This window comes from Oncorhynchus gorbuscha, linkage group LG05 (assembly GCF_021184085.1).
Source record: "Oncorhynchus gorbuscha isolate QuinsamMale2020 ecotype Even-year linkage group LG05, OgorEven_v1.0, whole genome shotgun sequence".
NCBI classification, from domain to species: Eukaryota; Metazoa; Chordata; class Actinopteri; order Salmoniformes; family Salmonidae; genus Oncorhynchus; species Oncorhynchus gorbuscha.
Window position 1 is genome coordinate 16,760,259 of NC_060177.1, and position 26,102 is coordinate 16,786,360.

The 26,102-nt window shown below is 41.7% G+C and overlaps 1 protein-coding gene across 2 annotated transcripts in view; it reads left to right on the forward strand.

Moving 5' to 3' along the window:
• The first annotated feature begins 929 nt into the window (after positions 1-929).
• Positions 930-26,102, forward strand: part of LOC124035577 (granule associated Rac and RHOG effector protein 1-like) — a 54,041-nt gene continuing 28,868 nt past the window's right edge. Inside the window, exon 1 of one of the 2 annotated variants that reach the window (XM_046349069.1) lies at positions 930-998. The gene's annotated coding sequence lies outside the window, so the exon portion shown is untranslated. Of the gene's footprint in view, positions 999-2,154; positions 2,283-26,102 lie in introns of those variants that run through there. The other variant, XM_046349068.1, reaches the window with a different exon arrangement.

Below are 26,102 nucleotides of genomic sequence, written 5' to 3' on the forward strand. Positions count from 1 at the left end.
AGGCTTTTGAAGGGCAACCAACCCGCTACACTTGCCCCTCCTATAATAACACGATACTTCGGGTCGTGCAGCACAGCCACACATGCTGTATCAGTAATGCAGCGTTCAAGAATGTTATGTAGCTAAGTCCATAACATTACCAACCGACTAAATTTACAATTCAAGACATTAGGTAGTTTTACCAAATTCCATGACAAAAAAACTTCACAAGTCAATTGTAAAATGGAGTGACAACAGTATCATTGAATAAGATGAAGTCAACTTCTCAAGTTACATAAACGTCACTACACACAAGTAACATCGAATTAATAAACTGTAATTGCCTCCAGATGTGATACTATTTTATGAAATTATGTTTTTTAAACATAGGACGAAGGGAAATGTCAATTCATGCTGGATATTGTATTTTCCGATGATTATTACATTATTAGAACAGCGTCAATGTGTGGACCACCAAAGTGCGTCTCGTCCAGTGGGAGACATGGAGTGTCGAATCTTTGTAGCACTCTAGCGTTTGATAAGTGATACTTCACCTATTCAGTTTAAAAAGACCACTAGAGGGCGGATAACTCCACAGAATGTACCACAGAAATACCTTGGTGTGACAATTCGATTATTGGAGCAAAAAAACATTTTCTATCGTTTCAGTGGGTTTGTTTATAAATACAAATAATCGATTCAAATAATGATGAAATTAGTTATTAAAAGCGTAATATATTGTTCGTCCACACTTGAATTTGTAACTAATGTCATGTCATGTTATGTACATAAAAGATAATATTTGTGATGAAGCAAATGCTGATATAAAAATATGTTAATATCTGAAGACCTTCACCCCTGCATTCACTTCGAATTCGATGTTTTTGAGTGTGTCTGATCCGTGTGATCAACCGAAGGTTTGGAGTTTAGCTCACGCGCTCTGGTTTATATAGAGAAACGTCACATCCGTTGTATACAGACTTCATTCGCTGTCAAGAGGGTGGATGCCTAGCTAGCTGGTAAGTGATGCGCTTATCAACTCTACTTTGATTAAAACATGTTTTTATCTGAAAGCTCTTAACACATTTACTCTCGTCACAAATAACAGTTTTTGTAACAAGGAATAGTACCCTAGTGTCCCAGTTGTATTAGTTTTTTTTTTTTGTGTGTTCTGGCTTTTAAAAAATCGTGTCGCAGAGCGCTAGCTACAGTACCTAGATAGCTAATGCTTACATTAGTTGTCGATAACTAGCTAGTTAGTTGTGGTCTTTGGAGTTCTGTGGCCGTTCAGTAGCTACTATCCAGAAACCTAAAATTTTAGCAACAGTTGCTAGAAATTCAAACTATGAATGCGTGGTAGTGAACTGGCTTTTAGTATGTATTTTAAGATATCCATGATATAATGTAGATGTGGATAACTAACGTTAGGTGTGATTTGTTTGGTTTCGGGAGATTGTTTTTGCAAATATAAATATGTTGTATCTTTTCCCACCCTGCGAGGTCATTTAAAGGAGTGTCTTTCGAGGGTCAGAGAAGGTAGATAGTCCGCTAACTAATGCTAGGTAACTAAACTAGGTAAACTTGTCTACTAAGTAGGGGCCAAATATGTTTACAATCGGTAAAGAATCCTAATAAGTCTATGGTAATTCTGAAAATGTACAGCCTAACTTACTAGTTACCTGGCTGCTAACGTTAGATCTTTGGGTGTGTGTCTTTATGGGGACTAATAGTTAGAGCGTTGGGACATGTAACCGAAAGGTTTTTGGATCGAATCCCCGAACTAACCAGCTAAATATGTCGTTCTGCTCCTGATCAAGGCAGTTAACCCACTCTTCCCCGACTCTTCCCCGAGGCCGTCATTGTAAATAAGAATGCATTCATAACTGACTTGCCTAGTTAAGTAAAGGTGAAATAAATACAATGAATGCTTTTCCAAACCGGGTAGTGTTTGTTACAGTGATAGTTTCTTATGTATTTTGTGTAACTTATGTTGCCGAACTTTTTCTCCACTCGAGCCTGACAGAGGCGTTTTAGTTTTAGGGCGTTAAAAGGCCGTATTAATAGCTTGCAACATAGTGCACGGTGTTGTCTGCATGAGTTTCGATGAAACCCGTGTACTGCGCTTGCGGAGATTATGTTGCACCTTCCTGCTAAATAGTGATCAGATTCATAAATACTAGCCTACGAGCTACGTCTATGCATTTTTCTATGCTTCAAAGCTGGTTATATCGGCTCACTTGAACTGATCTCACAACCGGCTAGTACCAAGCTGGTCGGATTTGAAAGATAATCACCGATTTATAGTAGGTCAAATCTAATGTGGCTTTTTATAACTATTAACAAGCTGGTTGGGCAATTTTGCGACCTCTTTACTTGAGAGAAAATCCCTCCACAACTGGTCTTCCGAGCTCATATCTGCTTACTGTAGTTAGCTAGATATCTTCTGACTTTACACTCCATCGGTATTTAGCCGTGCTAGTATATCTAGGTTGCGTTATGTCTCGCTTTCATAAACATTTGCTTGTGTTTTAGCAAGCTAACCAGTGAGTGACAGCCGGAGCAAGCTTTCTGCATCCTCAGAACGGGAGAAGCCCTTGCTATCCGGTGCATTTGGTAGCTTGCTTGATAAATAATATCAATAATGCTGCACCGTTGTTTTCGATGTAATACATTGATTTGGGTATTGCGTGATTTGTTGACTGTTATATTTTTCTGCTTGGGTGGTAATGTTGGATTGAGAATTTGACACATTTTGCCAAGATATGCCAGAAGTACAGTATCTTCCCACTCAAATCAAATTTTATTTGTCACGTTCCGATTACAACTGGTGTAGACTTAACCATGAAATGCTTGCTTACGAGTACTTCCCAACGATGCAGTATAATAATAAAATGGTAACTAGGAATAACATACACCAGAATGGAGCTACGGTATATACAGGGAGTACCAGATCAATGTGCGGAGGTAGGAGGTATTTTTGGTAGATATGTACATGAAGGCAGGGATGGGTAGTAAGAGTAAAATAAAGAACAGACTAGAAGGAGTGGAAAAGTGTGTGTGTGTGTGTGTGTGTGCGAGGTTTTGTGGGATGTAGTTTGTGTGTGTGCAAGGTAGTCAGGGCAGATTGCTACATAGCTTGGGTACCATTAGTTGGCTATCTTATGGTTTGGGGGTAGAAGCTGTCTTCGAGTCTGTTGGTCCGAGAGCTGATACTCTGGTACCACAGTCTATGGCTTGGGTGGCTGGAGTCATAGGCAATCGGGCATTCCACTGACACTGTCTGATATAGTGGTCTGAGATGGCAGGAAGCTCGGCCCCAGTGATGTATGGGCTGTCAGCACCACCCTCTAGCGCTTTGAGGTCAAAGGCGGTGCATTTGCCATACAGAGTGCTGATGCAGCCAGTCAAGATTCTCTCGCTGGTGCCGCTGTAGAAGCATCCAAGGGCCCATGCCAAAACTTTTCAGCCCGAGGGGGAAGGGGCGCTGCCTTGCCCTCTTCATAACTGTCCTTCCTTAAGTCCTTAGTGATGTGGACGCCAAGGAACTTGAAGCTCTCAACCCATTCTACAACAGCCCCGTCGTTGATGGGGGCATGCTCTCCCCTCTTTCTCCTATAGTGCACGATCATCGCCTTGGTCTTATTGAGGTTGTTGTCTTGGCACCACACTGCTAAGTCGCTGACCACCTCCTTATAGGTTGACTCGTCGGTGATCAGACCTACCACCGTGTTGTTGGCAAACTTGTTGATGTATGAGTCGTGCGCGGTCACGCAGTCTTGCATAAACAGGGAGACCACTAAGCACAAACCCCAGAGGGGCCCCCGTGTTGAGGGTCAACGTGGCAGAGGTGTTGTTGCTAGGGCTGTGACGATTATGGAATTTTGGGTAACGAGTAACTGTTATGCAAATTTAATCTGTCAATTAGAGGTCGGCCGATTATGATTTTTCAATACCGATTATTGGAGGACCAGAAAAAGGCGATACCGATTAATTGGCCTTTTTTTCCTTTTCTAATAATGACAATTACAACAATACTGAATGAACACTTATTTTAACTTAATATAATACATCAATAAAATCAATTTAACCTCAAATAAATAATGAAACCTGTTCAATTTGGTTTAAATAATGCAAAAACAAAGTGTTGGAGAAGTAAAAGTGCAATATGTGCCATGTAAAAAAGCGAACGTTTAAATCCTTGCTCAGCATGAGAACATATGAAAGTTGGTGGTTCCTTTTAACATGAGACTTCAATATTCCAAGGTAAGAAGTTTTAGGTTGTAGTTATTATAGTATTTATAGGACTATTTCTCTCTCTCATTTGTATTTCATATACCTTTGACTATTGGATGTTCTTATAGGCACTTTAGTATTGCCAGTGTAACAGTATAGCTTCTGTCCCTCTCCTTGCCCCTACCTGGGCTCACAACGACAACAGCCACCCTCGAAGCAGCGGTACCCATGCAGAGCAAGGGAAACAACCACTCCAAGTCTCAGAGCGAGTGACGTTTGAAATGCTATTAGCACGCACCCCGCTAACTAGCTAGCCATTTCACATCGGTTACACCAGCCATTAGGCTGATAGGCTTGAAGTCATAAACAGTGCTGTGCTTGCGAAGAGCTGCGGGCAAAACGGACAAAAGTGCTGTTTGAATGAATGCTTATGAGCCTGCTGCTGCCTACCATCGCTCAGTCAGACTGCTCTATAAAATATCAAATCATAGACTTTTGTACGCTCTCGTTGGCTGGCCCTCGCTTCATACTCGTTGCCAAACCCACTGGCTCCAGGTCATCTACAAGATCCTGCTAGGTAAAGTCCCCCCTTATCTCAGCTCGCTGGTCACCATAGCATCTCACACCTGTAGCACACGCCCCAGCAGGTATATCTCTCTAGTCACCCGCAAAACCTATTCTTTCTTTGGCCTCCTCTCCTTCCAGTTCTCTGCTGCCAATGACTGGAACGAACTACAAAAATCTCTGAAACTGGAAACACTCCATCACTAGCTTTAAGCACCAACTGTCAGAGCAGCTCACAGATTATTGCAACTGTACATAGCCCACCTATAATTTAGCCCAAACAACTACTTCTTTCCCTACTGTATTTATTTTGCTCCTTTGCACCCCATTTTTTATTTCTACTTTGCACATTCTTCCACTGCAAATCTACCATTCCAGTGTTTTACTTGCTATATTGTATTTACTTTGCCACCATGGCCTTTTTGTCTTTACCTCCCTTATCTCACCTCATTTGCTCACATCGTATCTAGAATTGTTTATACTGTATTATTGACTGTATGTTTGTTTTACTCCATGTGTAACTGTCGTTGTATGTGTAGAACTGCTTTGCTTTATCTTGGCCAGGTCGCAATTGTAAATGAGAACTTGTTCTCAACTTGCCTACCTGGTTAAATAAAGGTGAAAAAAATCAAATGTATAACATAATAACACACAGCAATACGAGCCTTTGGTCATTAATATGGTCGAATCCGGAAACTATCATTTTGAAAACAAAACGTTTATTATTTCAGAGAAATACGGGTGGCATCCTTAAGTCAAAATATTCTTGTTACATTTTTACAACCTTCAATGTTATGTCATAATTATGTAAAATTCTGGCAAATTAGTTCTCAATGAGCCAGGCTGCCCAAACTGTTGCATATACCCTGACTCTGTGTGCAATGAACGCAAGAGAAGTGACACAATTTTCTCCTGGTTGATATTGCTTGCTAACCTGGATTTTTTTAAAGCTAAATATGCAGGTTTAAAAATATATACTTCTGTGTATTGATTTTAAGGCATTGGTGTTTATGGTTAAGTACAGTCGTGCAACGATTGTGCTTTTTTCGCAAATGCACTTTTGTTAAATCATCCACCAGCGTTGCATCGATTATATGCAACGCAGGAGACACTAGATAAACTAGTAATATCATCAACGATGTGTAGTTATAACTAGTGATTATGATTGATTTAAAAAAAAAATATATATATATATACACATTTAATGCTAGCTAGCAACTACTGCATTCGCGTAGCAGGCAGGCTCCTCGTAGAGTGCAATGAGAGGCAGGTGGTTAGAGCGTTGGACTAGTTAACCGTAAGATTGCAAGATTGAATCCCAGAGCTGACAAGGTAAAAAAAATCTGTTCTGCCCCTGAACAAGGCAGTTAACCCACTGTTCCTAGGCCGTCATTGAAAATAAGAATGTGTTCTGAACTGACTTGCCTAGTTGAATAAAGGTGTGCCGCTCTGCTCGTGAAATGATTACCAATTTTACCCAGTTCATGTAAAACTTAACTGCTATTGGGTTAACTTTATCTGTTTGAATATAAAGTTGAATTCCCCCTTCTCCTAAAAATGAATGTACTAAGACTATTATAATGAATTGCTTTTGTTCATGGTTATTGTCCATAATTGTCAGTTACACGATTATCTGATAATTGAGCCAGCCTTCGTTGTTGCATAACCTGGGGCTGGCAAGTCAGGAAGTCCAGGATCCAGTTGCAGAGGGAGGGGTACAATCCCAGGGTCCTTGTCTTGGTGATGAACACTAAGCTGTAGTCCATGAATAGCATTCTCACTTATTTCCCCACCTCGTTGTGGCTGAGTGTTATACACGTAAGACACATTTCAATCAGTACTGTCCAACTCAACTGACAACCTTATTAAAGGATTTGATTAATCCCACTATATGTGCTACTACAACCCTAAAGGTCTTTGGTATTGTTGAGCTAAAGGCAGCTTCTATTGCCATGTCTGCCTCCTTTGGTTATGTGGAATGTATTTCCTGTTTGGGTTGCTTTGGAGAGAGGGGGGGGTGGGGGAAAAGTATGACCTTCTGCCTAAAATCTTGTTGCTCCACAAGTGATCTGAAGAATGTGGAAGTTTTTACCAATATAAACATCTCTCAATTTTGGGCTATTTTATCATTGTGGAATCGGGTTGTCAATGCTGCGGTCTCTTGTTTTGAGAGAGCTATATATGAATAAATTAAAATAGGCCAAATACTGTTAGTAGCCTAAATGTGTCACTGAGTTTGAGTATAGACCAGTTGTTGGTCATCTCACCTCTCCTCTGTAGTAAACCAACATTTCCAACACACAGATTTGTCACTTTCCCCTCTTTACCGTTGGGTTTCTGTTTGCTTTGAGCTTGTCACATTTTCAGACATTGCATTATTGCCTGTCATCCATAGCTTGAGGAGATATTATACTTTGCAGTAGTTTGTTTTACTACATGCAGATTGGAGAAACCATCCTCTATGGAGATTGACTTGACTTAAACCACGTTACCATCCAGTTTTCATGCAAGTAAAGTCATGCTGTATACGTTTTTTAATAATTACAACAGCTGTGATGGAAACAGGAAAATTGTGTAAAATTGTTCAACATGGTGACCTAATGCCGTAAGGTTGACACCTGTATTTGAAGAGTTTCTCTCATTCCTCTTTGCAGATCCTCTCAGGCACTGCTAGGTTGGATGGGGAGTGTTGCTGCACAGCTATTTTCAGGTCTCTCCAGAGATGTTTGATCATGTCTGGGCTCTTGCTGGGCCACTCAAGGACATTCAGAGACTTGTCCCAAAGCCACCCCTGCATTGTCTTGGCTGTGTGCTTAGGGTTGTTGTCATGTTGGAAGGTGAACCTTCGTCCCAGTCTGAGATCATTTCATCAAGGTTCTCTCAGTACTTTTCTCTCTTCATCTTTGCCTTGATCCTGATTAGTCTCCCAATCCTTGCCACTGAAAAACATCCCACAGCATGATGCTGCCACTACCATGCTTCACTGTCGGGATGGTGCCAGGTTTCCTCCAGATGTGATGCTTGGCATTCAGGCCAAAGAGTTAAATCTTGGTTTCATCAGACCAGATCATATTGTTTCTCATTGTCTGAGTCCTTTAGGTGCCCTTTGGCAAACTCCTTGCGGGCTGTCATGTGCTTTTTTTCTGAGAAGTTTTTTCCGTCTGGCCACTCTACCATAATGGCCTGATTGGTGGAGTGCTGCATAGATGGTTTTCCTTCTGAAAGGTTCTCCCGTCTCCACAGAGGAGCTCTGTGACCATTGGGTTCTTGGCCACCTCCCTGACCAAGGCCCTTCTCCCTCGATTGCTCAGTTTGGCCGGGCGGCCAGCTCTAGGATGAGTCTTGGTGGTTCCAAACTTCATCCATTTTAAGAATTATGGAGGCCACTGTATTCTTGGGGACCTTCAATGCTGCATAAATGTTTTGGTACCCTTACCCAGATCTGTGCCTCGACACAATCCTGTCTTGGAGCTCTATGGACAATTCCTTGAACCTCGACTTGGTTTTTGCTCTGACATGCACTGTCTACAGTGGGACCTTTTTATTTATTTATATATAGACAGGTGTGTGTGCCTTTCCAAATCATGTCCAATCAATTGAATTTACCACAGGTGGACTCCAAGTTGTAGAAACATCTCAAGGATAATCAATGGGAATAGGATGCACCGGAGCCTAATTTTGAGTCTCATAGGAAAGGGTCTGAGTACTAATGTAAATTTAGGTATTTCTTTAAAAAATGTTTTTGTTTATATACATTTGCAAACACATTGAAACCAGTTTTTGCTTTGTCATTATGGGGTATTGTGTGTAGATTGCTGAGGATTTATTTAATTTAATCTATTTTAGAATAAGGCTGTAACATAACAAAATGTGGAAAACGTCAAGGTCTGAATCCTTTCCGAATACACTGTCATCATGCACTGATTTGTATCTGCATCAAGTCAGTTTGACGGAAACACTACTGGTAGGACAATTTGCCTAATATTCACCTGGATTTGATTGCCTGTATAGAGAGGGCTTTGTCAGACTGCATCTTTCCAACAATACTGAGAAGCTCTGATTTGTTGCCACATGTTCCTCATAGATAAACCCTCTTATCACAGATATCCCTGTTGATTTGTCACAGCTCTGTTGCTATGGAAATAAATGCATTGCTCTGCAGATTCCTGCCTCTGTTCACTCTCTTCCTGACCTGATCCAACGCCTGATTAGCTCTGACCATGGACCAGTTGTTAGTTTTTGTTGTCAGTGTAACTAATGTATTGATCAGCAGATCCTTTTTCATGTTGTTTCCTGTTACGTGTGTGAGAGTCAGCCCATGAGCCCAATAGTTACAAGATATCTATTTTTGTCTCATGGCTTTGTCTATTCTTTCAACTAACTGGACGAACCAGAGTGATATTTCCATTAACAAAGCATTTTAGTGTTGCTCATGCTGCAATGCTTAGAATAAGCTGTTCTCTGACTCTCATCAGAGTTTAGAATGTCACAATGGCATCTGATGGTGGCTGGGGGAAGGGGGTGTAACAAATCACAGATGAACAGGATTGATTCTAGTGTTCCATGGTTTTGTTTTCACCTAATTCTGGCTTTGGCATGTAGGACTACGAGGGTTTTGTAGTTTGATGGCAGCTTTCAGCAAAAATGGCAGGACTTTTGTTTTGCAATTTTCACTGGAGTTTTCTGACTGGTGGCCCCCGAGGGCTAGTCTCAGATGAATTCCTAGATCCTGAGGGAAGCAGCACTCAAGAATGTCATAAAAAAACAGGTGTAGCAGGAAGGCAAGCCTAATGCTACCCAGGTTTGAACCTCTTCAAAACTACCCTTAGAAAGACTAACCAGGTCCCATTTCAAACCGTATTCCCTTCCCCTTGGGTGTTCACAGATCTGAAATGGCTTGATGGATGATTAGTTCCATCCCGTCCCTCCAATCAGCTCGGTTGAGGGTCTGGCATAATCCTTCAACTATCAATGTCTTTCAGACATGTGAAGGCTGGGGCTACTGGGTCAGAAATGAAGCCATACAAGTGGAGGTTATCCTCACTTGCCTAATCCTGTATTTCTCAATAATATATATTTAAACCTCTGTGCCCTCTAATCAGTGCTAACCCTGAATGAGATTTCTCTCTTGAGACCAAACAATTACTTGCTCTATTCCCATACAGTAGGCTAAGTAGACTACATCAAATTAAACAGCAATATTATTTTTGTGTCAGGAGAATGATTTCCATAGATAATCTGTGCGTCATATTTGTGGAGAATAAATGTTAGGCATGGCATGGTACTGTACATTTGTGGCTTTTCTGTTTGTTATTGGCAGAAGAATCACCTTGATGAATAGGCCTTATGCATGCCACAGCCACATTGCCTAGGCTCTGAGAGTGGTAGTGCCAGTAACAACTTAAAAAATGTCTCAAATAGAAGCCCTAGGACTCCTTGTCTTTTTGTGGAGGTTATACATGGGCAGAGTAAGTGTCAACAACATCCCTTTCTAGTAGAGGTCGACCGATTATGATTTTTCCATACTGATACCAATTTTTGGATGACCAAAAACCCCGATACCGATTTTAATCGGCCAATTTATTTTTATTTGTAATAATGACAATTACAACAATACTGAATTAACACTTATTTTAACTTAATATAATACATCAATAAAATCAATTTAGCCTCAAGTAGATAATGAAACATGTTCAATTTGGTTTAAATAATGTGAAAACAAAGTGTTGGAGGAGAACGTAAAAGTGCAATATGTGCTATGTAAGAAAGCTAACGTTTCAGTTCCTTGCTCAGAACATGAGAACATATGAAAGCTAGTGGTTCCTTTTAACATGAGTCTTCAATATTCCCAGGTAAGAAGTTTTAGGTTGTAGTTATTATAGGACTATTTCCCTCTACTCATTTGTATATCATTTACCTTTGACTATTGGATGTTCTTATAGGCACTTTAGTATTGCCAGTGTAACAGTATAGCTTCAGTCCCTCTCCTCGCTCCTCCCTGGGCTCGAACCAGCAACACAACGACAACAGCCACCACATCAAAGCGTTACCCATGCAGAGCAAGGGAAACAACTACCCCCAAGGCTCAGAGCGAGTGAAGTCTGAAACGCTATAAGCGCACGCTAACTAGCCAGCCATTTCACTTTGGTCACACCAGCCTCATCTCGGGAGTTGATAGGTTTGAAGTCATAAACAGCGCAATGCTTGATGCACAACGAAGAGCTGCTGGCAAAACGCACAAAAGTGCTGTTTGAATGAGTGTTTACGCGCCTGCTTCTGCCTACCACCGCTCAGTCAGATACTTGTATGCTCAGTCAGATTATACGCAGCGCATGACACGCTAGATAATATTTAGTAAAATCATCAACCATGTGTAGTTAACTAGTGACTGTGATTGATTTTTTTATAAGATGCGTTTAATGCTAGCTAGCAACTTACCTTGGCTTACTGCATTCGCGTAACAGGCAGTCTCCTTGTGGAGTGCAACAAGAGGCAGGTCGTTATTGCGTTACATTTAACTAGTCCAAGGTTGCAAGATCGGTTCCCCGGAGCTGACAAGGTGAATATCTGTCGTTCTGCCCCTGAACAAGGCAGTTAACCCACTGTTCCTAGGCAGTCATTGAAAATAAGAATGTGTTCTTAACTGACTTGCCTAGTTAAATAAAGGTCGGCGCCCAAAAATACCGATTTCCGATTGTTATGAAAACTTTAAATCGGCCCTAATTAATCGGCCATTCTGATTAATCGGTCAACCTCTACTTCCTAGGATATTAACAGTTTCCTGACACCAATACATATGAATTAGGCCTATTCCTAAACAGCTTATACTTCTACCGTGGAACCATATATCCTACTTCATGTGCATCTGGGCAACATTCCAGCTATTGAAAATCAAAGGCTAGAGCTGTCATTTGCATTCAGGGCATTCTTAGTACAAGATGCTACAAGGTTATTTTCCCCTTTGACTTACCCATGGACTGCTTAAATCTAGGCCAAATAGAAGGTACAGCATTTGTGTCTCGGGAGGCGTTTCCATTTGTCAGACACACAGCTAGTCTTGACCTGATAGGTTTCTTGGTCTTAAAAATATAGTATTCTTGGGGGAATTGATCATTAATTGATGATGATTTGATAAGTTAGCCTAGCTAGCAGCAGGGAATCTTTCAGAATGCACAAGCAATTTCCTGTAGGTTCATATCGAGCTAAATTCATTATTCCCCAATGACCTTTTTAGTAGTTACACATACTTAAGATGGTTACATAACACATAAATATAGCATTGTAATACGTCAAAGCTGAAAGACACCCCATAAATCCAGACTCTTCTGCAGTCAGTCTCTAGTATGGGGGATGGTGAACTGAGTGTAATGGACTGTCATAAGGGGCTTCCAGAGGGGAAATCTCAGCCTGCTGTATCCTGGGAAACCAGTGCAAGCCTGCTCTCAGCTATTTTCCTCCCTGTGAGTCTGTCAGAGGGGCTAAAGTTCTTTGACACTGACTGATTTCCTTCATATGGATTCTGGAGAGGTTTTTTTTTTTGTAGATGACTGCCTAATACATACCGAAGCATTGTTCTATGAAATAAATTACCAAATGTATTCTACTTTATTTATTTTTTCTGTTACGCTGTGTGCACTGAACTGATATGTATGATTGTTGCTGACAATCCCGATTTTTCAGATGAAGTGTTATTAAATAGTCAAATGCTCACCACCTCGGCGCTCAAATCAAACAGCGCTGTGTAGCCTACTGTAGCTGCTGGCGAAGTAATTCAAAGCCTATACTTTATCACACAGGATGTAACTTTCCATTGCTACTGTTTTTACCATGTAATGTTATTAGAACAGTTGACTTATTAATTTTTTCATTTCCCTCATTATTATTATAATATTTTTTTACCTAGTCTGCTTGTGTGTTCTAGAAATAGTCTTCTGGAGGTGCATTTAAGTTGCGAGAGCCATAGGGAGGGAAACATGTAATCTGACAAGCAGTCATTGCACGACAGTTCTTAATGCAATTGTGGGAAATCTCTTTTGAAAGCAGTTTTGGCCATAGTTAGGATCCCATTTGCTATTATTAATTTAAATTGCAGTGCAGTTATCAAACTATATATTCTGTGTTATAGACTAACTATAAAGGCCTGGGGAAATTTGAGGACCAGAGGAAGAGGCAAACTTTAGTGAACTTGTGAAAAGTATGTGGACACCCCTTCAAAATAGTGGATTCGGCTATTTCAGCCACACCCGTTGCTGACAGGTGTATACATTTTTGCTCATAGCCATGCTATCTCCATAGACAAACACTGGCAGTAGAATGGCCTTACTGAAGTGCTCAGTGACTTTAAACTTGTTCCTGTCATAGGATGCCACCTTTCTAACAAGTCAGTTTGGCAGATTTCTACCCTGCTTAACCTCTTGCTCCTACCTGATACGCAGGCGTCCCATCTAGACATCTGGAAATGCAAATGCAATCTGGAAATGCAAATGCAATCTCGACTCCAGGTAATTTGCTTTCCCATAGACAATACATGCAAGTGGCGCATTGATATATTTTCCAATATATTTTCCAATTTTCAGTGATCAGATTTTCCTGCGCTTTAAGATGAAACGCACGTTCTGTTATAGTCACAGCCGTGATTTAACCAGTTTTATAAACGTCTGAGTGTTTTCTATCCACACATAATCATATGCATATACTATATTCCTGGCATGAGCAGCAGGGCGCTGAAATGTTGCGCGATTTTTAACAGAATGTTCTAAAAAGTAGGGGGTAGGAGTAACAGGTTAAGCTGCCCCGGTCAACTGTGAGTGGGGTTATTGTGAAGTGGAAACTTCTAGGAGCAGCAGCTGCGAAGTGTTTGGCCACACAAGCTCACAGAACGGGACCACTCGCCTGTCCTTGGTTGCAACGCTCACGAACACGTTCCAAACTGCCTCTGGAAGCAACTTTGAATAATTGTTCGTCAGGAGCTTCATGAAATGGGTTTCCATGGCCGATCGCCCGCACACAAGCCTAAGATCAACATGCGCAATGCCAAGCGTCGGCTGGAGTGGTGTAAAGCTCACTGCCATGGATTCTGGAGCAGTGGAAACGCGTTCTTTGGCGTGATGGATCATGCTTCACCATCTGGCAGTCTGACGGATGAATCTGGGTTTGGCGGATGCCAGGAGAATGCTACCTGCCTGACTGCATAGAGCCAACTAAGGTTTGGAGGATAAATAATAGTTCCAGTGAAGGGGAATCTTAACGCTACAGCGTACAATGACATTCTAGACGATTCTGCGCTTCCAACTTTGTGGCAACAGTTTGGGGAAGGCCCTTTTCCTGTATCATGACAATGCACAAAGCGAGGTCCATACAGAAATGGTTTGTTGATCGGTGTGGATGAACGTTACTGGCCTGCACAGAGCCCTGACCTCAACTCCCATTGAAATACATTTGGTTGGAATTGGATCATCCACTGCGAGCCCGGCCTAATCGCCCAACATCAGTGCCCAACCTCACTAATGCTTTTGTGGCTGAATGGAATCAAGTCCCTGCGGAAATGTTACGTATAGTGGAAAACCTTCCCAGAAGAGTGGAGGCTGTTATAGCAGCAAAGGGGGGAACAACTGCATATTAATACCCATGATTTTGGAATGAGATGTTTGACGAGAGAAGGGATCTACATTATGTACATCACAAAGTATGTGTACCACTGTTTTCTGCCTTCTCCCTTGCGCTGGCTCGCCTGGGGCGTATTCATTATGTTTCTTATATGGAAGCAAATGGAACAAAATGGGAAGGGACTTGCCTGGTCTTGTCCAATTAAAACTTATTTTAGTTGCAAACTGTTTGAACTAATGATTACACCCCATCTCTTTGCTGTTGATGCAAGTGTGTTCAGTCTTCGGTCTGTTTGTAGAATATCCTAGCCTATTCCCACATACAGTGGGGCGGCATGGTAGCCTAGTGGTTAGTGTTGGACTAGTAACCGGAAGGCTGCAAGTTCAAATCCCCGAGCTGACAAGGTACAAATCTGTCGTTCTGCCCCTGAACAGGCAGTTAACCCACTGTTCCTTGGACGTCATTGAAAATAAGAATTTGTTCTTAACTGACTTGCCTAGTTAAATAAAGGTAAAATAAAAAATTCATTGATAGGCCCTGCTTTACTGAAGTTGCAAGACATTGCAACCAAGAAATTGCGAGATGTAGCATTCCGTTGTGAGATACAGCTTTGACTGCCTATAGATGGGCCTAGTGCACGGTTCTGAATGTCTGCCTGAATGTCCACTAATGTCTGCATGTTGGCCGACTTGCTTATACTGTGCCCCTCTCCGTCCCTCGCAAGCTCACTATGACAGATGGGAGTGTTTGTTCTCGAAGGTACGGCAACTAATCAGTCTCCTACGTTCCAAAAATAGTGTCTTAGTAGTCAATTCCTAGTGGAAGTGACTCTTGATACTTAGAAATGGGAGTCGAGAACGGGAGTCCAACGTACAAGGAGTGAAGTAATACTTTCTTTTTTTGTGGTCGTTACCAGTTGGGGAAAAATAGCAGAGCAAGGCAAGCAATAGCAGCGAAGTCCTGTATAGCCATACTTTGATTAGGAAATGCAATCTTTGCGGAGGTGGAATTGAGCCACAGTAATGGTAGTACAGGTGCAATGCTAAACCATTTGAAAGGTAAGCACTGTTAGACCCAAACCGTTGGCAGTGCAGCTGTCTTGTGAATGGATATACAGTGCCTTCCGAAAGTATTCAGACCCCTTCACTGTTTCCACATTGTTACGTTACAGCCTTATTAAAAAATGGGTTAAATAAAACAATTTGCTAAGCAATCTACACACACCACCCCATAATGACAGTGAAAACAGGGTTTTAGAAATGTTTTGTGAATTTATTAAAAATGTATTAAAAACAAAGTACAGATACATTATTTACATACCAGTCAAGTTTGTACTACTACTCATTCCAGAGTTTTACTTTTATTTTTAATATTTTCTACATCGTAGAATAATAGTGAAGACATCAAACTATGAAATAACACATGGAATCATGTAACCAAAAAAGTGTTAAACAAATCAAAATATATTCTCAAATATATTTGAGATTCTTCAAAGTAGCCACCCTTTGCCCTGACAGCTTTTCACCCTCTTGGCATTCTCTCAACCAGCTTCACCTGGAATGCTTTTCCAACCGTCTTGAAGGAGTTCCGACATACAGTGGGGCAAATAAGTATTTGGTCAGCCACCAATTGTTTAAGTTATCCCACTTAAAGATGAGAGGCCTGTAATTTTTATCATAGGTACACTTTAACTATGACAGACAAGATGAGAAAAAAATCCAGCCAATCACATTGTAGGATTTTTCATGAATTTATTTGCAAATTATGGTGGAAAATAAGTATTTGGTCAATAACAAAAGTTTATCTCAATACTTTGTTATATACCCTTTGTTGGCAATGACAGAGGTCAAATGCTTTCTGTAAGTCTTCACAAGGTCTTCACACACTGTTGCTGGTATTTTGGCCCATTCCTCCATGCAGATCTCCTCTAGAGCAGTGATGTTTTGGGGCTGTTACTGGGCAACATGGACTTTCAACTCCCTCCAAAGATTTTCTATGGGGTTGAGATCTGGAGACTGGCTAGGCCACTCCAGGACATTGAAATGCTTCTTACGAAGCCACTCCTTTGTTGCCCAGGCGGTGTGTTTGGATTCATTGGAAGGAGGTTTTCACTCAATCTCATGATACATGTCCCCATTCATTCTTTCCTTTACACGGATCAGTCGTCCTGGTCCCTTTGCAGAAAAACAGCCCCAAAGCATGATGTTTCCACCCAACTCGGCATTCTTTGTCATCCAAACACGACGAGTTGAGTTTTTACCAAAAAGTTATATTTTGGGTTCATCTGACCATATGCCAATCTTCTTATGGATCATCCAAATGCTCTCTAGCAAACTTCAGATGGGCCTGGACGTGTACTGGCTTAAGCAGGGGGACACGTCTGGCACTGCAGGATTTGAGTCACTGGCGGCATAGTGTGTTACTGATGGTAGGCTTTGTTACTTTGGTCCCAGCTATCTGCAGGTCATTCACTAGGTCCCCCCGTGTGGTTCTGGGATCTTTGCTCACCGTTCTTATGATCATTTTGAGCTCACGGGGTGAGCTCTTGCATGGAGCCCCAGATCAAGGGAGATTATCAGTGGTCTTGTATGTCTTCCATTTCCTAATAATTGCTCCCACAGTTGATTTCTTCAAACCAAGCTGCTTCCCTATTGCAGATTCAGTCTTCCCAGCCTGGTGCAGGTCTACAATTTTGTTTCTGGTGTCCTTTGACAGCTCTTTGGTCTTGGCCATAGTGGAGTTTGGAGTGTGACTGTTTGAGGTTGTGGACAGGTGTCTTTTATACTGATAACAAGTTAAAACAGGTGCCTTTAATACAGGTAACGAGTGGAGGACAGAGGAGCCTCTTGAAGAAATTACAGGTCTGTGAGAGCCAGAAATCTTGCTTGTTTGTAGGTGACCAAAATACTTATTTTCCACCATAATTTGCAAATAAATTCATAAAAAATCCTACAATGTGATTTTCTGGAGAGAAATATCTAACTTTTCCGTCATAGTTGAAGTGTTCCTATGATAAATTACAGGCCTCATCTTTTTAAGTGGGAGAACATGCACAATTGGTGGCTGACTAAATACTTTTTTGCTCCACTGTATGCGGAGCACTTGTTGGCTGCGTTTCCTTCACTCTGCGGTCCAACTCATTCCAAACCATCTCAATTGGCTATTGCAGCACTATCACACTCTCCTCCTTGGTCAAATAGCCCTTACACAGCCTGGAGGTGTGTTGGGTCATTGTCCTGTTGGAAAACAAATGATCGTCCCAGTAAGTGCAAACCAGATGGGATGGCGTTTCGCTGCAGAATGCTGTGTTAGCCATACTGGTTAAGTGTGCCTTGAATTCGAAATCAGACAGTGTCACCAGCAAGGCACCATCACACCACCATGTTTCTCGGTGCGAACCACACATGCAGAGATCATCTGTTCACCTACTCTGCGTCTCACAAAGACACGGCGGTTAGAACCAAAAATCTCAAATTTGGTCTCATCAGACCAAGGGACAGATTACCACCAGTCTGATGTTCATTGCTCTGTTTTTTTGGGGCCCAAGCAAGTCTTCTTATTGGTGTCCTTTAGTAGTGTTTTGTTTGTAGCAATTCAACCACAAACGCCTGATTCACGCAGTCTCCTTTGAACAGTTGATGTCTGTTACTTGAACTCTCTGAAGCATTTTATTTGGGCTGCAATTTGAGGCTGGTAACTCGACTGAATTTATCCTCTGCAGCAGAGGAAACTCTGGGTTTTCCTTTCCTGTGGCGGTCCTCATGAGAGGTAGTTTCATCGTAGCACTTGATGGTTTTTGCGAGTGCACTTGAAGAAACTTTCAAAGTTATTGAAATTTTCAGAATTGACTGACCTTCATGTCTTAACTTCTTGCGTCGAGCAATCCCGTATCTGGGAGCGTAATCATAGCCTCACGCTCATTAGCATAAAAAAACGTTAACTATTCATGAAAATCGCAAATTAAATTAAATATTTGCTCACAAGCTTAGCCTTTTGTTAACAACACTCATCTCAGATTTTCAAAATATGCTTTAACTATAGCTACACAAGCATTTGTGTAAGAGTATTCATAGCTTGCATAGCATTAAGCCTAGCATTCAGCAGGCAACATTTTCATAAAAACAAAAGCATTCAAATAATCATTTACCTTTGAAGAACTTCGGATGTTTTCAATGAGGAGACTCTCAGTTGGATAGCAAATGTTCAGTTTTTCGAAAAAGATTATTTGTGTAGGAGAAATCGCTCCGTTTTGTTCACGTTTGGCTAAGAAAACCCCCTGAAAACTCAGTCATTACAACGCCGAACTTATTTCCAAATTAACTCAATATCGACAAACATGGCAAACATTGTTTAGAATCAATCCTCAAGGTGTTTTTCACATATCTATTCGATGATAAGTCATTCGTGGCAGTTGGGTTTCTCCTCTGAAGCATATGGAAAAATGCACGCAGCTGCAGATTACGCAATAATTGCAACGGAGGACACCAAGCGAGCACCTGGTAAATGTAGTCTGTTATGGTCAATCTTCCAACAAATACCTACAAATACGTCACAATGCTGCAGACACCTTGGGGAAACGTCAAAGTGTAGGCTCATTCCTTGCGCATTCACAGCCATATAAGGAGACATTGGAACACAGCGCCTTCAAAATCTGGGGCATTTCCTGTTTGAAATTTAATCTTGGTTTCGCCTGTAGCATCAGTTCTGTGGCACTCACAGATAATATCTTTGCAGTTTTGGAAACGTCAGTGTTTTCTTTCCAAAGCTGTCAATTATATACATAGTCGAGCATCTTTTCGTGACAAAATATCTTGTTTAAAACGGGAACGTTATTTAAATCCAAAAATTAAGAGCGCCCCCTATATCGAAGAAGTTAAAGTAACGATGAACTGTTTCTCTTTGCTTATTTGAGCTGTTCTTGTCATAATATGGACTTGGTGTTTTACCAAATAGGTCTGTCTTCTGTATACCACCCCTACCTTGTTAAAAGTTAATTTGTGGAATTTCTTTCCTTCATAATGTGTTTGAGCCAATCAGTTATGTTGTAACAAGGCACACATGGAAATGCATACCAGGTGACTACCTCAATAAGCTCGTTGAGAGAATGCCAAGAGTGTGCAAAGGTGTCAAGGCAAAGGGTGGCTACTTTGAAGAATCTCAAATAATATAAAATATATTTTGATCAATTTGTTCACTTTTATTTTCGTTGGTTACTACATGATTCCATATGTGTTACTACATCGTTTTGATGTCTTCACTATTCTACAATAAAGAAACCCTTGAATGAGTAGGTGTGTCAATTTGACTCTTACTGTGAGTACTCAGACCCTTTCCTAGGGGACTTGAAATTGAGCTCAGGTGTGTCCTGTTTCCATTTATCATCCTTGATGTTTCTACAACTTGGAGTCCACCTGTGGTAAATTGAATTGATTGGACATGATTTGGAAAGTCACACCTACCTGTGTATATAAGGTCCCACAGTTGACAGTACATGTCAGAGCAAAAACCAAGCCTTGTGGTTGAAGGAATTGTCCATAGAGCTCCGAGACAGAATTGTGTCGAGGCACAGATCTGGGGAAGGGTACCAAAACCCTTCCAGAAGGACAACCATCTCTGCAGCACTCCACCAATCAGGCCTTTATGGTAGAGTGGCCAGATGAAGCCACTCCTCAGTAAAAAGCACATGACGGCCCGCTTGGAGTTTGCCTAGAGGCACCTAAAGGACTGTCCGACCCAAGAGAAACAAGATTCTCTAGTGAAGCATGGTGGCGGCATCATGTTGTGGGGATGTTTTTCAGTGGCAGTGGCTGGGAGACTGGTCAGGAACAAGGCAAAGATAAAAGAAACAAAGTGCAGAGATCCTTGATTAATACGTGAACCAGAGCGCTCAGGACCGCCGACTGGGGTGTAAGTTCCCCTTCCAACAGGACAACGACCATAAGCACACGCCCAAGACAACACGGGAGTAGCTTCAGGACAAGTCCCTGAATGTCCTTGAGTGGCTTAGCCAGAGCCTGGACTTGAACCCGATCAAACATTCAACCTAATAGAGCTTGAGAGGATCTGCAGAGGAAAATGGGAGAAACTCTACAAATACAGGTGTGCAAAGCTTGTTGCGTCATAGCCAAGAAGACTAGGCTGTAATTGCTGCCTTTAACAAAGTACTTTTCAGTTTAAATGTGCAAATATTAAAAATTAAAAATAAATACATTTTTGCTTTGTCATTATGGGGTATTGTGTGTAGATTGATTGGCGGTTTAATCAATTTTAGAATGAGGCTGTAATTTAGTCAAAAGTCGAAGGGTCTTAATCTGAAGGCAGTGTATGTTTTTAAACGGTGAACTTATTAAATATATTTTGGGGCACATCTCTAAATGTTACTGCGTTTTATTTCTTTACTCTTAAATTGCTTGCAGCATCAATTTAGAAATGCAGTTACAACAGGAGTTTTAAGCATGGTTTATACCTTAATTGCACTGATTAGCGTCACTGCGCAAAATAGTATGCAGTAGCAGCATCTGGATATGTGTGCAACAAATGTTCAACATTTACCTTCTGCTACCATTTCTGTCAAGCAGTCTATGCATACAGTTTGACGCATATGTTTTGATAAATCCAAAGTATGCACCACACAGAACGTACTGCCTCTGCAAAACAAATGCAGCATTCCATTGGAAATTAATGCATTTCTCATGTACCAAAATGCAATGACTCTGTCTGTGTGATGGAGCTCGTTTGACACAGCGCTCTTAAATTACATACTTTGTAATAGTAACCAATAAAATCTATTGGAGGGAATAGTAATTAATCATAATTTAATTATGAATAAGTGTGCATTGGGGTAAATGGGCTGAAGCATGGGGCTTATCCATCTCTATGTATTTATAGCCACTATGCTGCATCAGTTGGCCTACAGGTGATGCTGTTTATTGCTAATAGCATGCATAGGCTATATGCGTGGTCCAATATGTTAATGTATTTATTTTTAACCAATATATTATTGGGCTCATTTCTGGAGGTGGAAATGTCAATTTGATTTATTTTCATTCACTCCTTTTTTAAAAGGAAAATAACTGAGCTTATCAGTCCTTCTACATACAAATGATCCTGGGAAGGACCCTGGACACCTTAAGCAATTAGACTAGAGTTAGTCAAACTCGCAGTTTCATACATGTACAAAATTACACTCTTTCCCTAAAAGCAGGATGGTCGAAAGGGGAGGTTAACTTGGTCCCCGACAATCGATCTGAGACAGACTTCAGTTTCACTCAAGTTCGTATTTTTTTTTTTGCTTCATCCCCAGTGTGATGAATGGAAGTGTTGTCAATGAAGTTACTCACTGTTAATTAGTATGCACATCATGTACAAATTAAATGGTAGATGTTTGTCATCTGTAAATCATGGTACTGAGTCTGCTAGGTAACAGTTGTGAGAAGGGTAGTATTGGCTACATAGTGTACTGTTTATTTACCATGGGGCAGTAGGTTTCTCATTTTGTGTAGTGAGAGGAATGATATATCAAATCAAATCTTATTTGTCACATACACATGGTTAGCAGATGTTAATGCGAGTGTAGCGAAATGCTTGTGCTTCTAGTTCCGACAATGCAGTGATAACCAACAAGTAATCTAACTAACAATTCCAAAACTACTGTCTTATACACAGTGTAAGGGGATAAGGAATATGTACATAAGGATATATGAATGAGTGATGGTACAGAGCAGCATACAGTAGATGGTATCGAGTACAGTATATACATATGAGATGAGTGTGTAGACAAAGTAAACAAAGTGGGTAGTGATACATGTATTACATAAGGATGCAGTCGATGATGTAGAGTACAGTATATACATATGCATATGAGATGAATAATGTAGGGTAAGTAACATTATATAAGGTAGCATTGTTTAAAGAGGCTAGTGATATATTTACATAATTTCCCATCAATTCCCATTATTAAAATGGCTGGAGTTGGGTCAATGACAGTGTGTTGGCAGCAGCCACTCAATGTTAGTGGTGGCTGTTTAACAGTCTGATGGCCTTGAGATAGAAGCTGTTTTTCAGTTTCTCGGTCCCAGCTTTGATGCACCTGTACTGACCTCGCCTTCTGGATGATAGCGGGGTGAACAGGCAGTGGTTCGGGTGGTTGATGTCCTTGATGATCTTTATGGCCTTCCTGTAACAACGGGTGGTGTAGGTGTCCTGGAGGGCAGGTAGTTTGCCCCCGGTGATGCGTTGTGCAGTCCTCACTACCCTCTGGAGAGCCTTACGGTTGAGGGCGGAGCAGTTGCCGTACCAGGCGGTGATACAGCCCGCCAGGATGCTCTCGATTGTGCATCTGTAGAAGTTTGTGTGCTTTTGGTGACAAGCCGAATTTCTTCAGCCTCCTGAGGTTGAAGAGGCGCTGCTGCGCCTTCTTCACGACGCTGTCAGTGTGAGTGGACCAATTCCGTTTGTCTGTGATGTGTATGCCGAGGAACTTAAAACTAGCTACCCTCTCCACTACTGTTCCATCGATGTGGATAGGGGGGAGTTCCCTCTGCTGTTTCCTGAAGTCCACAATCATCTCCTTAGTTTTGTTGACGTTGAGTGTGAGGTTATTTTCCTGACACCACACTCCGAGGGCCCTCACCTCCTCCCTGTAGGCCGTCTCGTCGTTGTTGGTAATCAAGCCTACCACTGTTGTGTCGTCCGCAAACTTGATGATTGAGTTGGAGGCGTGCGTGGTCACGCAGTCGTGGGTGAACAGGGAGTACAGGAGAGGGCTCAGAACGCACCCTTGTGGGGCCCCCGTGTTGAGGATCAGCGGGGAGGAGATGTTGTTGCCTACCCTCACCACCTGGGGGCGGCCCGTCAGGAAGTCCAGTACCCAGTTGCACAGGGCGGGGTCGAGGCCCAGGGTCTCGAGCTTGATGACGAGCTTGGAGGGTACTAACTATGGTGTTGAATGCCGAGCTGTAGTCGATGAACAGCATTCTCACATAGGTATTCCTTTTGTCCAGGTGGGTTAGGGCAGTGTGCAGTGTGGTTGAGATTGCATCGTCTGTGGACCTATTTGGGCGGTAAGCAAATTGGAGTGGGTCTAGGGTGTCAGGTTGGGTGGAGGTGATATGGTCCTTGACTATCAGATTTGCTCAATGGGAAATCTGTTGTGAAAGTCACTAAATGGGCTCTGTTTTGTTAGGAACCCCATATCCTGTCCACTCCTGGAGTTGAATAGGAAAGTCTTACTTTTGTCCTGGCTAAAAATAAAATGGTGGTTGGCAAATCATGAAATCTTTGACTTTACTCTTTTAAGTGAGCCATTTCAGTCTTCCACGGTATGTCTTGAATGGATATGGCATCCAGTTTTGTTCTGTAGCCTTCAAGGTGTGCCATTTTACATATGGTGATAAACGTAGCTACATATCACAGATTCCCTTTTTTTAAGAATGACATTGCTTCCTTTGAGGATGCTTACAGATGTCATGCTTCTTATGTAGAAGAGAAACTACATCCGTTAGGCTAGCCAGCAGCGCTCCCTCTTCCAATGCTGTGCCTCGAGAGGTCTGTGAAATGTGAGCCGCGTTCGCTATTAGCCTGTTGCTGAAACGGACCTGTAGATAGAAGGCTTTGAATTGGAAGCTGCTAGAGTCAGGTCACTGTAGTCTCCAGGGCAGGGCTGGGCGTTGTGCTTCTATCTATGCCCGACACAGTTCGTGCTTTACTCATGACTACCATTGAGAAGAGATTATCTGAGCATTCCTCTATTCTGATCTTTTTTGTTTATTTTTACAATTCAGTCGTAGGGAACTGTAGGAATCCTTTTAAAGTCATTTCGGTTTCTTCATACATCCTGTAAGTGGTTGTTGGGTTGAAGTTGCCGCTTACCGCTTGTACGATATAGGTTTGCATTTTGCCTTCAAATAATTACTCAACACATATACCAGTTTTTCAAAATTGTGAAACCTATAAGGAGAGTTCCAGTAGGACATTTTAGTTAACAATTTGAAAATGAGCATCTCCTTATGGCTTGTCTAGGAAACGATTGAACACCAGGGCCAACATTTTGTCCTTCGAGCTATATAAACAAGTGCACTGTTGGCGACGGAATGTAAGCTTACATAGTTAGGAGCCTCAGACCTTTTTGGTCTCCAAGCATATCCCCTCCTTTGTTTCAGCAGCCAGCTTGCTATTTTTACGGACATAAGCTTCTTATATCACATGTTATAATATCTTGGCCTACTAGTGTACAGCCAGTTAGCCAACCTAATTTCAGAATGAGACTCTCCTGCATACTATGTATTTTGAAGATAAACATTCAAATTATAGACCATATTGTGCCCTTTCTCTATGAGAATCCTGCTGCAGCTGGCTGAGGGTGTTTTTCTTTTTCTTTCTGTGTGGTGGTATGGAGGAGGCCGGTGCTTGCCACAATGCCCTCCTTGTGTTCTCTGGGCGGGCAGAGCCTGGCTCTGCTTCTGTCACACAGTTGCTTGCAGCAATTGGCTTGACCCTTGGCCTGTCTGCTGCCTCAGAGTCTGGGGCTAGGCTACCCCATATCCCATCCATCTACAATGTGACTGTAAGGATGTTTAACTACAAAATACTAGTAATATCTTATTTTTTTCATTGTTTTCCTTATCATTTTAATTGTTGAAAAGCAATTTGTGCTTATTGCTTCTTTGAGAACTGTTTTCCTTGTCATATTAGTTGCATATTTAGGTCAATACCCATTACCTTTAGATACTATAAATCTTTGTTGAAGCAGACTATATAAATGGGTATGATGGGATTGAAATGGTCTCTACTTGTTTTTGAAGTGTTCTTGTTTGAATCCACAAAGCATTCCTTTTCTTCATTGGCAACAGATGTAGAGGACATTTTTGAGATGAAACTTTGAGTCCTAAAAGCGGTACGGTGCCGTCTAGTGTAGGGAAGCTGTTTGGCTGAGGCTGAAATAAACCTCATGAGAGGAGACTAAGGGGTTGTTTAATGGTGGCCATGTGATTGTACCCTGCTGTCAGTGGCCTGGTGCCTCAGTGGCAGAAGAAGCTGTCAGCTTGAGGAACCGCTGCCCCGTCCACCACCATGAGGCTACCTTTTAGTAGTTGATTTTTGAAAAGAGTCATGGATACACATTTGGTATATGCTGCCCGTGTCATTCTTTTACATTTCAGTGCTGACAAATTCCTCGAAGATATAGCACAGGTAAATCATACTTCGGAGCTAATTTTGTATCTGGCGACGGAGAGCTTGCTCCCGGAAACCTAAGCTCCTTGTCCAAGTAGCAGCAGCTGAGATACAGTGAATGGTGGAGGCAGAACTAACATTAGCCCTGAGTGAACATCCTTCCTTCGGCAGTGTGAAACTGGGCGGTGAGCCAGCAGCACAGACTGGGGACCCTCCTATTACATGTTTGTTTGGGTGTAAGCTCTAATACTTTATGCATTGGAACAAGAAGCTTGGCTGCCAATAGAGAAAGGATAGTGGGACGGGTCACATCAATATTGGTGCCGTGCCTGGCCTGCTCATCTTAGCCAGGCCTTAGGCAGACATGGCAGCAGTGTTTTCACATGGACACAAACTGAACAGTTTTAATGGTGCGACGCCTGGCTGGGCATCTGATCCAGTCAGCAGGACACCAAGACTCACAAACTCACTTTGGAGTCAGAACAACAAACCTGACAGCCTACACTTCATGGTTTGATAAGTCAAAATGAGAATCTGAGGCAATATTG